Consider the following 16552-nt stretch of genomic DNA (forward strand, 5'->3'; position numbering starts at 1 on the left):
GCTGGGGAAGCTCTGTAAGTCCCTCCTAATCCAATCAGCTTTCTTTACAACTTGAAGGACTGTTTCTTTCTCATCATTATTTTTAAAATTTATCTTTCATTGTGCCAGATTATATAATTGCCCTATTTTCTCATGAGAGGTATTGTCCCATGTAAAGAAACTTTTTGTCAAGGCCGCAGACCATGTATCCATCCAGAACACCCAAGTTAACCATCACATCCAAAACTTCTGTGACTGACACTGGCCACTTCTCATTTAAAAGCGCTAACAGAAATTTACTCATAATTTTTATACTTCTGACATAGATAAGACATTCTTGGCCCTGTGAACTTTTTGTATACTTGCTTGTTTTTGCACTTCTGCAGATTCTCTGGAACAATTTGTTAACTTTGAACTTTGTATTCAGACTTATTATGCAAGTATCATATCTATTTTTCCAAATCATTTACTCCACCACGAGTGTGATGTTGTGCACATATTGAAGATACGGGTCCTATGGCACCATAGATTTGTAGATAAAATGTTCCTGCCATGTTTTAGGGTACATATGTATGTGCAGCCCAAAATACATCCATATTGCATAGTAAAATAATTTTCAACAGGCTCTTCTATCACAGTCTGGTGTTTAAGGTTTGTGATTCTCAGGCTTTTCTCTCTAACTGAAGCCACATATTTGGATGTCTTTCATATGCATGTTATATTTATGTACGTCTCAGGATCTGTTAAACTTCAGTTCATTATGCAGTGAAGACAGCAAAATTGTAGCACATGCATATCACAGACTGATTCTAAATTAAATTTCATTCCTATTCCTAGGCTTTTCAGGTGTCTTAATATACTTTAAGAGGGCTTGCAACTTCACAGTCATCAGTAGCAGCGAATTTCATTAGTAATGTTACCCTTTGGTTTAGGTTATTAATGAGGATGTTTAATAAGAACAGGCACAAGATCCTGCACTACCTTGTTATTAATAACATTAATATATTTAATACTTGGAAACCACTCTGCATTTTTTATGACATACTATATCTTCCCCGTTAGACTGCTGTACTTCTGTTGCACAGCAAGCAATTGAGTTTGGTACTGCATATTTTGATTTGTGCTAACACCTCTATACACTAATCTTACTAATATGCCTTACATTTATTTATGTCATAAATCAAGCTGCCCCTGCATCTTTATTTTTTTTGCAAAATATATTCATATTTCATTGCTTCTGTATCATGAGTGGAGATTGATTTGGGGTTGATTTTTCTGCTGGCCTGGCAAAATTATAGTTTTTGTAAGGTACTGTAAACATCTTCTTTCATGACATATCCACTATGACAAATGTTAAAAACCCTTTGCTATGAACTGTACCTAATTTTTAATTCAATTTTATTACATACAGTGTTCTCTGGAGCTCTCTAGTAATTTAAAGTATCTGGCAAGTTCTGTAACAGCCAGTCTAACACCCACATGGACAGCCAAGGGTGCTTTCTTTTGCATTTAATGATGCACATTTAGTTTAAATCAGAGCTCTGTGTAATTCTCAGAACAGTTAAATATGCCTGTGTTCTATCATTAGCATGGGAGCAAACTGAAGCTTAAAGTAACTGAGAGCAGCCCTGCAGAGAAGTACTTGGGTGTGGTGGTTGAGGAAAAACCCAGCACGAGCTGGCACTGTGCACTCACAGCCCAGAAAGCCAAACCAATCCTGGGCTGCATCCAAAGGAGTAGGACCTGCAGTGCAAAGGAGGGGATTTTCCCTCTGCTATGCTCTTGTGAGTTCCCACCTGGAGTGCTGCATCCAATTCTAATGTCTCCAAGGAAATGGAACTGTTGGAGCAACTCCAGAGGACACCATGAAGTTGGTAAGAGGACTGGAGCACCTCCCCTACAAAGGCAAGCTGAGAAAGTTGGGGCTGTTCAGCCTGCAGAAGAAAAGATTGGAAGGAGACCTAATTGCAGCCTTCCAGAGGGAAAATTTAAGTTCTATGTTCAGAAGAAATTCCTTACTGTGAGAGTGGTGAGACACTGGAACTGTGTGACTGCTGAGAAAAGGTGGCCCAGCAAGGTTGTGGATGCCCCAGTCCAGGCAGTGTTCAAAGCCAGGCTGGATAAGGCCTTGAGTGACTGATGAAGAGGGACGTGTTCCCGCCCATCACGGGATTGATTTGGACTGGATAAACTTTATGGATCACTCCAGCCCTTAACCTTCTATGGTTGTATGATTCTGGGTGATGTGCCAAGAATCCTGCAGTGAGTTAGTAGTAAATCTGTTAAAATGACTGAGAAATGCCCCCAGATACACACTGTATCTTCTGATATTAGCTGCTTAACCTGTTACAATGTTACTCTGGCTATTAACATTCATCCCACAAAACTTCTTGTCTGTACCTGACACATTTAAGCATGTTATACTAAAATAAACTAATTGCTTATTGTGGTTAAGTGTTTTTAATTTTAAAAGTATTTATTTTATACTATTATTTTAACCATTTGCTCAGTGACCGAAAGTTCTTAGTATTTACCTGTGAAGGCTCAATTTTCAAGAGAGTACAACAACAGCTGACATCTGTGTAGCCATATGATTTGTACTGTAGCATTGATATGAGCAAAAAGGAAGTAAGAAAGGCCAAAGGAATACTTTTTCTTGTGCCATTCTTTGTAGCTGATTTAAGCCACTGCTTGAAAGAAGTTTATTCTCTCTCTGTATTAATGCTGCTGAGCTCTAGCTGTGCATGTGGTGGTGCATGATACAGCAAAGGTCACAAGATTGCTTCCTCTCTTGAGTTTCTGGACTGTCAGCTCATCCTAAAAGGCTGAGAAACAGGTAAAAAAATGCTGTTGGGTAGCAGACACATTGGAAATGTTTCCAAAAGTGGCTAGCAAGCCACGGCTATGAGCATGCTGTGCAGTGACCTCTACCTCCACGCTAAGAGCTCTGTCTGTCATGGGAGGCTCTGCCAGCTCACCCAGGGGGTGGTTCAGGATCAATGGTTGTCTCCTGTTGGGGGCTGGTCTGCAATTCTCTGCCATTTCAGGTACTGGAACAACTGATTTCTGTCTTGCCAGAGCTAGAGTCCCATCAGCTATTCAATTGAAGGATTTCATGCTGCTAGATATTTATTTGCAGAGTGCTGAGACCTTTGGAGCTGACTGTGAGAATATCTCTCTCCTTTAATGCTCTGAAGAGTCTGACTGTCACACACTGCAAATTCAGAATATTCATGCACACTGAGAGACCACTTTGGCATGGATACAGCCAAGTTCACTTGTCCATGCAACAAAACACAGTTAAAAATCTTATTGTAATTTTGTATGAGAAAAACTGTAATGATGCCAAAGTGAAAATATGTTTACATAATGCCATAAAACCCGTATCAACTACATATGGATTAAAATCTAACAATAAAAATCTATATTTTAAATTATAAGGCCTTAAACTATTTAGTGTCATATATTTAAGTTCAGTATTAGTTTTACTAAGGAACTGGATGACCTTTTTCTTAATAAGTGTAAAATAACTGAAATATCTCTGCTTATCAGAGATTTTAAAAAATAATAACCACCTATACTAGTCTCTCAAAAAATCAACACTTTACATTTAAGAAACCTTCAGCTCACACACAACAAAGAAACACATGGAAGCATTTTTTAGGCATAATATTGAGTGTATATTCCCTTGCCTTTTCATACATATTAATAAGTGATCCGTTTAACCTCTATCTAGTAAATACTAGTTCAGTAGTTCTAATCCATGTGGGAAATATAGAAATCAGTCTGACAGCTGGGTTAGCCAATGTAAACTTCATCTTCAAACAAAAACAATATCAGAATAGTTTAAGGGGTTTTATTATAGAAATTTTTTTTATTAGAAAAAGACACTGCACTTGTGGAAAAGAGGCCTAAGATTTTATGTTCCGGTAGGAGAGATATCCTTCCTTATTAGTCCTCTTCAATCAAACTCATTTAATTCCCCATTGCTTCCTCATCACAAAAACTGAAAATTATTAAGTACCTTTCTTCATAGTTATGAATCTTGATCATTTGAAAATAAAAACAAGATACAATGTTCTGAAAACAAAATCTGCCTGACTTCAAAACATTCTAAGACTTTTCCTAAAGCAACTTAAAACAGATAAAAAGATAACACTTTAAACTTTGTTAGAAAGGTCCACCATTCCTCCATGTGCATAGGAACCACTAACATAAAAAACATTTTTGCTCTTTTCAGGATCAAGGCTTTGCCTTCTCAGAGATTTTCAAATACTTTTGTGACATGACCACAGAGGGAAGTACTCTTCCAGTTTCTTTTTCTGGGGTTTTTTTTGTTGGTGTGTGCTGCAGGTTCAGTTTCATGGCTGACTGGGATTAGTGAACACCAGCCTTCTGAGAGGGGCTTTAGGAACATCCTGCAAACTGAGAGGCAGATGGGAAAACAGTTTCTGGCAGTACTGGCTTTCTAATTACTGCAAGAAGAACCTAGCATCTTGTTTCTGCCCCAAGCAGCTGTACTTTAATTTGCAATGGAAAAAATCCAATCAGATCTGGTTTTCTCCCTCTCTTGACTTAATCCTGTCTTGTTTTATTTTTAATGTGATCGTGTTATTTATTTGGTTTAATATTTTAAACTAAGTTTCCCTGGGTTTTTTTTCAAGGAGTGACTGCCAAGAATTTCACTGTGATGGGATTACTTAGAGATTAGCCACTGCCAAGAACTTTCCTTTAGTATGATAGGATTATTTAGGGAACAAACTGTTGTCATGTTCTGTCATCAAGAATTGGGATTCCAGGGCAGGCCAAACTGTTCAAGCTGTAAAGTTATAAGTGTTCCAGGGAAGGCTCAAAGCAAGGGCAAGATGCAAGAAACTGATATTTGAGTGTAGTCAGTAAGAAAAAGTATCTACTGTCTAGGCAGAAAGTATCAAACTCTCCAATTTATAATTTCAGATGTAAATTAATGTACATATAAAAGGAATCAGAAGGCTTAGGTCTATGGCACGTAGACAAGCTGATGATTCCTTTCCCCAGTTACAGTAACCACCAGAGTTCCCATAATCTTCATCTGATCTTTTAGACTTATCTTGCAGTCAGCAGTTACACTCAGAGCATCCCCATGCAACCCAAAACATCACTTACAAATAAAAATGGCTCTTAACATTTTCATATTAACCATGTATGTTCCTAACTTCTTGTCTTAGTTCTGGCCAGGACAGTCTTAATTTTTGCAATAGCCAGGAAGGGGCATGGTCAGAACATGGAGGTTACTCTGTACTACCTCTTGTCATTGCCAGTGCTGGGCTTCCCATGACAAACATATAATATATAAATGTGTGCTTTTGGGAAAGAACCTGAGAGTTTCATTTAGGTACAGCAACAGCTGCAGTTGCTATTTGTAAGGGGCCAATCAAAACAATATGTCAAGCACAAATTTCCTTAGTATGTTACATTGAAGAAGCAGAATTCATTGTATAGACTCAATTTCTTTATCTTTTGTTATATCCACATCAATTAAAAAAGGCCAGATTTTAAGCTTCCATCACCTGTGTAAACAAGCCCAGCAGACTTGTGATGTAAATGCTCACACAAACGTAAAGTTAAAACTCATTTTCTCTTAGAAGTTAAGAGTTTTAGAATTTTCTCTTAGATTTAATATTATGAGTTCTCCATTATTATTTCACAATATATTATTATTTCATAAGGAGGCATATGCCCTTAAAAATCTATTTTCTACTAGAAAAGTTGACTGTAAAACAAAAAGAATGCGGTGAATAGATTTTGTGTGCCCTGCAAAGAGGCATAGAGTTTGACTTTTAATTAGATGAAATTTATGTATGCTTTCTATTTCTATTGCCTTTTCTTTTTCAAAGTGTCATGGAACTACAGCATTTTTAAGACAGTAGAGAAAGCAGACAGAAGGCTCCTGCTGTCCATTCTGGCTTCCATTTTACTTTCCTAGTCCTTTCACCAAACTGATTTTTATTAAAATACAATATTTCATCAAGAGAATTAATATACAGCATTTTTTTACTTAGAAGGGCAATGAGAACTCCCATTGTTTAAGATATTAATATATCTAGGGCTTGAATAGCTTTATTACTGCAATACTCAGGTGGTTCTGAAGCAAAGGTTCACCCACCCTGACCTACATTTTTTAAATAGACCTAAACAAGCACTGATTGCAAGATAGCAAGTATCTCACATATTAATTCTCTAATAAGCAGTCTATATTACCTGAACAAAAAACATTTTTAGAGTTTATATCTTAAAATAAAAGTTGTGGGGTTTTTAAATTTTAGACTAGAGACAGAGCCTTTATTTAAACTTATCATTAGTTTTAGAACACTGTTATCATTCACTATTATTGTCCTGTTTTACAAAATGGAAAGTGCAACAAAGCTGATATTTGAAGTCCTGAAATACAGACTCAAGCATAGACTAAAACCAGACCGAAGCATAGACTAAAAACAGACCTAAAGTGTCCAAACAAATCTCATGTCAAGTCACAGCTGATGGGCTAATTTTAATACAGTACAAATAATAGGAGTTCCTAATTTTCACCACCTTTCCTAAATCCACATGTGTTTTTCTCTACATCAGCTAAATTGCTAATGGGAATGGCTATTATGAAGATATATATTTTTTCACCCAAGAAATGTGTTTACTAATAGGGAGTATTACAAAAATCATAGAAAAACATTTTAAGTAAATGAAAATTAAGACAACTCATATTCTCTCATAAACAGGATTTCGCTACATAAGAACCGACTAGGAAATAATTTTCTTCAATATTAATTCTATTTCACAAATCGTGGTTGATGTCAATAACATTGCCTCTATTGTTATAATTAAGTGCAATGTATTTGCAAAGCACATTCTGATAAGACAGTAAAAAAAAAAATTACTATTATTTACCATAACATGTTCCAGCTAGTAGAACTTAGGACTAAAATTGCTTTATACTTTGTTTTAAATCTTTGCTTGATGAACTTTCAAACAGTGTCAAAATACATCCCAAGGCGATGATTTTCCTGTGTGAGGCAGCCATTTTTCTGTTTCCTGCTCAAACTTGGTATTTGCTTTATTTGAAAGTTCACAGCAGAAGTAAATGGGAGCAGGTGTGGGCTCATCTTATTAGTTCTCTAAATACTTGGGATGCGTGGTGATTCTTTAGTTTCATAGAGAGTAAAACAAATTTGAATATTAAAAAAAAATAAAAATCTGGGTTAGCTCTGGCTATTATGGTCTTTTTATGATGTAAATATAAATATTAATACTATATATTTATATATAATGTTATATAATATTATATAATATTATATAATATTATATAATATTATATAATATTATATACTATTATATAATATTATATAATATTATGTAATATTATGTAATATTATGTAATATTATATATTATATATTAATATTTACAGACCCTGGTTTTAAGATTCTGAAGTGATGGAATAGTATTTTTGTGAGAGCATACATAACATAATGTTCCATTCTCATGCCACTGACCACTCATCACAGGTGAGGAAAAGGTAAAAGTATGTTGATGTATACCTGTTAACATCTCTTATATCTGCTTTATATTGGAGAACAAAATATACAGTTTTATCAATTCTGCCCAACCTCTTATGAGATCTCTCATTCAGCATATGAATGTCAGATGCAGCACACAGTGCACCTAAGGTGTTACAACTGTATAACAGGTGAAAAGCACATTTACAGAGACATCATTATCTCATCAGTCTAACAGAGGAATCTTAGACCTCCTAGAAAACTAAGATTAACCAGCATTATACAGGATCAGGGGCAACATGTACCTAGGAACATACAACATAATACATGGCAGCCTCTGAGGTACCTGAAACTCATATTTGACAAGCATTGATTTACACAGAACTGTGAACTACATAGATTTCCAGCTGGCAATGACTGACTTTTATGTCTCCTTCTGTGCCAGAGATATCTATCACAAAGCCTGATAAAAGAGTAGGAAGACTAAGGAAAATAATGGTGTTGAATCCACAAATGATACTATGGACCCCAGATAGCTATACTAAAAATCTCAAAATGGAAAAATAGTCTTAATCAAGTATTACCCACATTACAGTAATTATGAATTTGCACTACAGTAATAACTGTTTAAACTCAATAGAAAGAGTCCCTGACCTGTAAACCAGTATAGTATGATTTTGAGTGTGATTGCACCTGCTTCAAGATCAACATGTCATCACTCTGCAAAGTCACCAAGCCAAAGTGCAATTGAAACTATCACACAGCAAGATGTGTAATGTATATATGAAATACTACATGAAATTTCAAAATTGCAAATCAGCTGAAAACTTAAAAAACCAAAAAGCAGCCAAACAAAAAAAATGTAAACCTGAATATTGGTCAAAATCGTTAATTATATCCATGACACTGAAAAGATATTTTCTGATTAGAAATGCTCTTTCTTGCAAGCACTGAGAAAACTATCACAGCCACAATGCAACCAAAGATCTCAAATTAGGAAAGAATTAGCTCAAACCAGTTATGAAACTTCACCTGTAGGAAGTATCAATTAAAACATTCATCCTTCCTCTGATCCCTATTGAGTGGCACACAGACATATGCACACTCAAAGAGATCTGTGACTGGTACATACAGAAGACATTCTCAGTAGGCAAACACCCCTGCAGAAAAGTGTGGCATCTTCAATTGAGACAAGTCTCAAAAAATGTCAAAATTTAACAGTTGGAAAGAGACCGAGGGAAAATAAATACTTCTAGAATTTGGATATTTCTCTTTTGTCATTTTTGTTTGCAGAGTTATCAACTAGAAGATAATTCATTGTTTTTCTGTAGTTACAACTTTTCATTAATGAAGTCCTTTATTATGAGTGATCACAGATAAATCAGACAGAATATAGGTATCAATTTTGCAAGTATCAATGAATCTATCCTTTGGTGTACAAGTCAGTCCTGTCCTCCTCTAGGAATAATGAACATTGATAGGAAGAGATGGGCAATAAGGAATTTACATTTTTTAAAGTGTGTGTTTAGGAAAAACAAAAAGTTACAAGGAATGAGGGAAATTTCTTAACCCAAAATAAAAATATGACCTAAGATGCCTGCCAAGAGCGATACTTCAAAAGGCATAAAAATATTTTAATCCAGCATTTAATCCAATCCATTTCACAATGATTTTAAAGTTTTCATTGGCTTCTTAATGGACTATATTAAGTCTTAGATAGCCAAAGGTACTGAAATGGAGTTTTCCTTAGACTCTCTTACATATTTAATCTACTTCAGAAGTTACATATATTATTAAAAGTTCAGAGCCTGGGAAGAAAAATATATTTCTTTTTCTTTAGGCCTTTTTCCATCTTCCATTACCCTACTCCTTTTCCATTTTATATAAGATATTAATTTCTGATTAAATGCTTTGGGATCTATTTCTTAATTCAAATCTCTGCTTTGTGATGTTTCTCTAGTTAGGAAACACTTGTTGCAAGGACAGAGTAGCTGAGAATAACTTTAGATTGAATATAAGCCAATGATATAAAATAAATTACACTCAAGTCAAGCTATAGTAAGTCTCTAGGAAATATAATAAGTACTTTAAAGTTGTTACCTTGTAGAAGAAGGAAATATGTAAGACATTAGATGAGTATGTACAAGTGTCTATAATTCTAAATAATTTAAATTGCATACTATATATTAAAAATCAGAATAAGAAAAAGGAAATACAAAACTCTAAAATCAGCCTTACAAAAATATTACTAAGCATAGTACCAGGAACTTCAGAAATAACCCAGCTAATGTTTCTTATATAATGTTAAATCAATATTTGTATAAGTCTTCAGTGAATATTAGTTATAGACAAACAGGAATAGAACAATCTCTTGAAAATGGAATCCTTTATGATTACCCAAGATTTGTAAATAACTTATATCAACGTCCTACTGGGCGCTTTGATGAATTTTCCCTTGAGACTGATGCAACATGAGGTTGCTTAATGAATGTAAGACTTTTCTATCAAGTAAGAAAATCAATTCCTCCATTTGTAAATTGCAGCTTTAGCTGTTGATTGCATCATAACATATATTGAAATTTAGAGTCAAATGCTATGGCAGAAGTAGTTTAAAATGAAATTAAAGAGCAGAAATACTGCTTAGAATTAATTTTTTATTTTCCCAAGCCACAGATCCATACTCTTCATGAAAATGTCAAGTAATTTTATGATCACAGGGGTCAAGCCTCTGGTTGGTTTTTAGATGGTTTTGTTACTGACCGCATGTTATTTATTTAGTTAATGCTCACTGAGAAAGCAGATCACTGTATTTACCAAAGTAAGGTGAATCTCTGGATTTTTCTATCAGCTGTTGACTACATTATATTCTTCAGGTCTATACTAATTGTTCTAATTAGAATGAATTCAAATAGTCCCATGTAAAATGCTAAGCAGACTGTCCGATGATTTTTCAAAGTTTATACTCTTTGAAAATAAGCTCACTTATCATGAAGCAGCCTGTGCAATTTGAAATGCAAGAATTTCCAAATGTAATTATGATTCTTTTGGGATATAATAGAGTCTTTACCAGGATCTTTGTTGTGCCTTCCTCTTGTTCTTTTCTTTGTCTCTGTTGAATTCCTAAAATACTACTTGCTTCTAAAATATTTCTTTTAGGTATAAATAAAAACCCTGTCCAAATTCAAAACAGGTATGTTTAGAATTAAACAATATTTGACTGTAGGAAAGAAAGGCTGGGCACTCACTATTAGCAAGTCTACAGTGCCTAAAATATTACCTGTCTCAGCATGAATGGTTCAATAGATGAAACTTTTCTTTTTTATTGTCTTTAAGAACGAAATGTAATCGATATAATGACTGATACTGATCACATTTGACACCTGCCTGACACCTATTTCATGGGCGTTTTCCAGTAGGGGTGACAGCAGCAGAAAGAAGTTTTCTATTTGCATTTCTCTAACAGTCATTATTAAGCTGTTTTTACTTCCTGTTTCTCCGTGCTATATCATCACAAATAACAAACATTAAACCTGCTCTCTTTTCTTAGAGGAATTAATTGCTAAGCAGTCAGAAACCCTTTTCTATTTAGCTTTAGAAGTATTTTGCAAATACATCAAATTTAAGAGGAAAAAAAGCTGTAGAGATTTTGAATACCTGTTAGGTGAGAAAGACTGGCTGTCAAAGCCAGTGCATGGCTGTATCATTGTGCAGTGTGAGCAGTAGTGAATGGCACTGCTAGGAGAGGATATGATTCTTGGCACAGTATTAACACTTGTTGACATAATTCTACAGTTAGACATTCATTTGCAAAGGTTGATATTTATCCCTCAAACTTGTCCAAATTCTCTGACTAAAACTGTTTGAACTCTGCTTCCATTTTCCCAGCACTCTCTGCAGGACACTACAGTTTTTACCAAGCAAAACCAGGAAGATTGAGGAAGAATGAGGAAAAATGAGAGCTATTGATCCTCCTAATATCTACTAATAAAATTCAAAGCAGAGAGCAATGTTCACAAGTTCTCTAATTCTTTCAATGGTTGAAAAAAATCATTGTGCTTGTAGCATTATATCTCAGTGCTTTTCTAATCTCTTCCTGACAGTACCTCTCAAGGAAGACTCCATGATCTCCCCAGACCATTTATTGCATGTATTTCTGACCAGAGAGTTAGAAAAAGAAAATGTTTTACCTTTAAATACTGGCTACAGTTTAAGGGCAGATTATAATTTTCTCCAGAATCATTGCCTGATCACAATATCTCCACTCTTTTTTTCTTCTAGGCTATTTTAGGATTTGCACTTTACATGTGATATTATCTTCTTTGAGACAAAGATAATATTTAGAGGCTCTAATTGGAATAAAAATACTATTAAATGGAAATTGCTCTAGAAAATGAAGATTGGGAGATAAGAGAGCTGAACAAGAGAGTAGAAAAAAGATTGACCAACACAAATGTACAAAGAAAAAGAGAATTGTGTGATACAGAAACCTAAAACTCTTTTCTTAACAGGTTTTAACAACTACCTTCACCTTCCTTTAAATATTTTCTAAAGATGTACTTGATCAAACCCCCATATTTGCTAAATAAATGTTATTTAATTATAACTAGACGATGAGGTTTTCAGATTCCATTTTGCTTTGATTTTTGCTAGGTCCCTAGTAGACATGGTATAGAGATTATTACATGCAAAAAAAATTTCTTATCTTTCCTAAAAGAGAATTCCTTATTTCAAATAACATAATGCCTAATTATTTATATATAAATAATATTAAGGATTGAAAATAACAGTTAATCTTTTATCTGAGTTATTTCATTAATGATTTAACCCCAGCATCTCCTAATATTAGAGTAGTACTTATTTTGTATAGGAATCTCTCACAAATAATTTTACAGCTATGTACTTCAAGTATCTGCATCAAACAGAAGAGGAAAATATTTTCATAGAGGGATTATTTTTGACTGCTGTGACCTAAAATCATTTGTAGAATTATGTTAGTATGTAAAATTTGTCAAATTAGACCGTGATTTGATTGTCGTAGCATGAAGGAGAGAGCAAATATCTAGATGTAATTATCTGCTACAATTAGAGATGTCTTGGATATTTCTCCAAGAGAATAAAAAGAAAATCACAGTTTATAACCACCCCCCTATCAACTAAGTTAAAGAGAAATTCCCACCAATTTATTTGTCACCCATGTTTCACCAATTTGCGGATTGAAATCTCTAATTTTAAGAATATTTTTATCCAATACATACAATTGCATTGGTAGTAAACCCTGCTATTATACAGGACTATGTATAAATATTGGGTCATACAGAAAATGGTTTCAGATGAGGCACTTAGACTTTCTTCTACCTCTGCATGCATTTCACAATTACTTTTATAAAGTTACCTCTCAATCTGTAACTGTGAAAAAAAATTTACTTTTGATTTGAGGTGGATACTGTTGGAAGAAAACAAAGTTATCACTTCTCACTTCCCTGAAAGCCCTGTGTAAACAGTTATGCATGCCACAGACTGGTTTCTGAATATGAAAACCTTGAAATGAAAGGAATCCTACCCACAGAAGCTGAGAAAGAGCAACTCAATGAATTGTAATTTCATGGTTCTTGCAGCATGAAACCACATAACTGGACTATTTGAACTAGGTTTTCTTCAAATTTTATCTAAAGAAATAAGATTTGGAGTCTGTTTCTATAAAATTATGTGTTCACAACAGGCAATTCATTTATTTGATCTAAATCTTCACTTCCTTAACTGTGAGATGTGCAGCACACACTCTGTAGTTCTTCAAAGAATTCCATACAATTGGGCTCTAGAATTCTCTTAGCAGACAGCTAGTGGGTGATTTAAGCATGTGCTAATGCAGTTCCTCTGGGTTTGAGAGATTCTTCAGAATTAGCCTGGTGCCTTACTTCAGTTGCTCTGCTCAGGATTGTAATTACCCATTAGGAAATTAAGGGGCTAAAATTTTATAGAGACTATTAAATTTAGATACTCCCTTATTGAAATAGAAACACTTGCTTCTTTCCTTATGCAAACATACTCAAGGATACAAAAATCTAGACAGGCTTGACTTGAACACTTGGCAAAAGAAGAATGTGACCAAGACATATCTCTGTATGAGAAAAGAAGCACATAGAAATAAGGAATATTTAAATCCAACCTGAACTATATAGATGACTTTGTAGGGGAGATAGGTAATCCAACCACCAAAAAAACTCATGAAATAACCCAAACCAAAGCAAAAACCAACCAAAGACAACCAACCAAGCAATAAGAACAACAACAACCTCAAATTAAATAAAGCAAACAAGCAAAAGTAACAACAACATTTTTCCCCAAAATGACAAACAAACCAAAAATATAATAAAAACCCCAAATCCTAGAAATAGATTTTAGGACAAAATGCTGACCAACATTTTGATACTGTAAGCCCAGCGAACTTTTTCATTCTTCTTCTGCTAAATAGAACTTGAATCCAAGTGCCCAGCTGTGAATTATTCTCTAAAATGGAAAGGTCAAGAGCATCCCATGATAACTCTCTCAGTCTAAGATTAGCTAAAGATCACTTCATAAATGAATTTCACTGGATTTCATTATAAGCACATATTAAAAATGCACAGTAATTCTGTTATGCAGAGTATGATGAGAAGAGACTTACAGAGGAAAAACACATGAGGTGAAGGATTACTCCTAGACCCTACAAGCATATGAGAAATAAGAAGGGAGGAAAGGCTCAGTATCAGGAATACTTTGCTAGTGAGACAGCAGGCAATCTGCTGAGGTCAGACAAACACCTTGGCTCAGACTGATAGTAGAGCCAAGGATGGCCTAAGTTTGTAATGAAGGATGAAGATGATCTAATGCAGCTTAAGAAATCTTTTCTGTCCAAGTTTGAGTCTTCTGTCAGTGCCCATCTTCATTTACTGAAGTGAGACATCACTGACAGGGAATTACTAAATAAAATTTAACACAGCTGTAGAATTCACCATTGATCTTAACAAATAGAAGACAACTCCAAGTTGTAGGATTGTTCAATGTCAAAGGTAACATATATGATCAAAGATTGGATTTTTTTCTGGGAGCAAATTGATTACATTTCAATACAGATACACAGCTGAATTGCAAAATTGTCTCAGAAACTGTTAATTTTACTTGCTATAACACACGTCAAATACTTAATGCTCGTGATCAATAATTATAAGCAAATTGCAGCTGAAAAAAATTTTTGCAGCAGCCTAATACCCGAAATTAATTGGTAAAACAGTTTATATTTAAAGGACAAAAGTTTGTTTATGAAATATCTGCTTGACATTTTATTTTATTCTGCAGAAACACATATATTTAACATTATGTGAATGTCGTCAGCTGAATCATATCTGGCATACCACACTGGGTCTGCAGACAACTCAATATGAAATAAGTTGATGGGTTGCAGCATACTTTGGCAGCACTAGTGGCATAAAAAATCCATTGGCAGTGTCTCTGTGAAATGGCCTTTCAGTATGTTTTCATTAGAGACTGCATTCTCAATGCTCAGAGCTGGAGTGCTGATGGCTGCTTTCGCTTTTATTCCTCTCTGACAAAAACAACTGCTATGTCACAGATGCTTGAAATTAGATGTTGAGATTACAAAATGAAGAAGAGGAAAATCACAACAATATGCATAACTTTAATAGTATGCATTAATAACTTAGCTACTTGGTGACAGAATATATTGTTACCCAATACCTTACATATTACTGTTGTACCATTAATGTCCATGGCATGTGTGAAGTAATGCCATTGGCGTTGGTTTTATACTTTGGTTTATCAGAAAGAGTTTAGTAATGAACACTTTTCTTTGCAATACTTATGAAATGGTTTCTATATAGATAATAAAAATATACACTCAAAGAAACCGCAAACAAAATGCTAGCAAAGTCAAAAGATTAACTGCAGAAGGATGCCTGTGTAACATAAAAATAAATAACAATTTCTTAAATAGACATTTTTAATTGAATATAAAACACTGGAATAAGGCCTTTTAAAATCTTATGTTTACAATGGAACTTGGGGAATGGGAAGTATTGATTTGTATATTATCTTCTTTCATATTACCAAAGCGTGTCAGTATTTCCACTAAAATGACACATTTTGAGTAGTATAACAATTTTACTTACATTGTCATTAGGCTTCAGACGGACCATCTCAATTACATCACAGCAGCCATTCACAGTCACAAGTCCATAAGCTATTTGCACAAACTCAGGAGGGCAATGAAATAAAAGAAAGGATAAATTTTTGCAATAAGTCCTTGCTTTCTAAATTTCCATGTGACTAGCAAAGTGACTAATTTTAAAATAAGTGAACAAATGTAACATCAGTTTATATGTAGCTTTTATTCTGAAAAAAATAACATCCTCTGATTTTTCAAGCCATATTATTTTTAGGAAGAAGGCTCTAACAAAGCAGAACTTTGGACTAGAAATGTTTTTGCATGATTTTTCCATATGTTGGATATTCATTCAGTTCTGGTATGACATCTTAAAAGCTATTGTAAAATCAATGATGACAGAGGTGAGGATGACAAGAATAACTTTGATAGGAAAGAGCTACCATATAAGGAATGACTAAATAAAGCTTTTCAATTTGGAAAAGAGACAAGTGGAATGGGCTGTGTCCCAGATGTCAACAAATCATAAAAGGAAAGCAGAAAATAAAACAGCAGCACAGGAATTAGAGGGCAGTCTGGGAAATTGTCATGAAACTGTTCTACTGAAAAAGCAGAAAAGTGCTTTCTGGTGTGATATTAATCTGTAGAAGTCACCACCCCAGGTTCCTAGGTTCCAGAAACCTGTGTGAACTGAAGATGGGCCTAGAGAAATTTACTGAGGATAGTTCTCCCATCAGCTCTTAAGCATAGTGCAGATTCAGCCTCTGCTGAAGCATCTCATAATAATTCCATAAAAAATAACCCCTGGAAACTGTCCAGACATACAAAGGTAATGATCTTTCTGCATAAGTCCCGATCTAATGCATCTTTCAAAGTATTTCCATAGCT

Source organism: Oenanthe melanoleuca, chromosome 5 (genome assembly GCF_029582105.1).
Source record: "Oenanthe melanoleuca isolate GR-GAL-2019-014 chromosome 5, OMel1.0, whole genome shotgun sequence".
NCBI lineage: Eukaryota > Metazoa > Chordata > Aves > Passeriformes > Muscicapidae > Oenanthe > Oenanthe melanoleuca.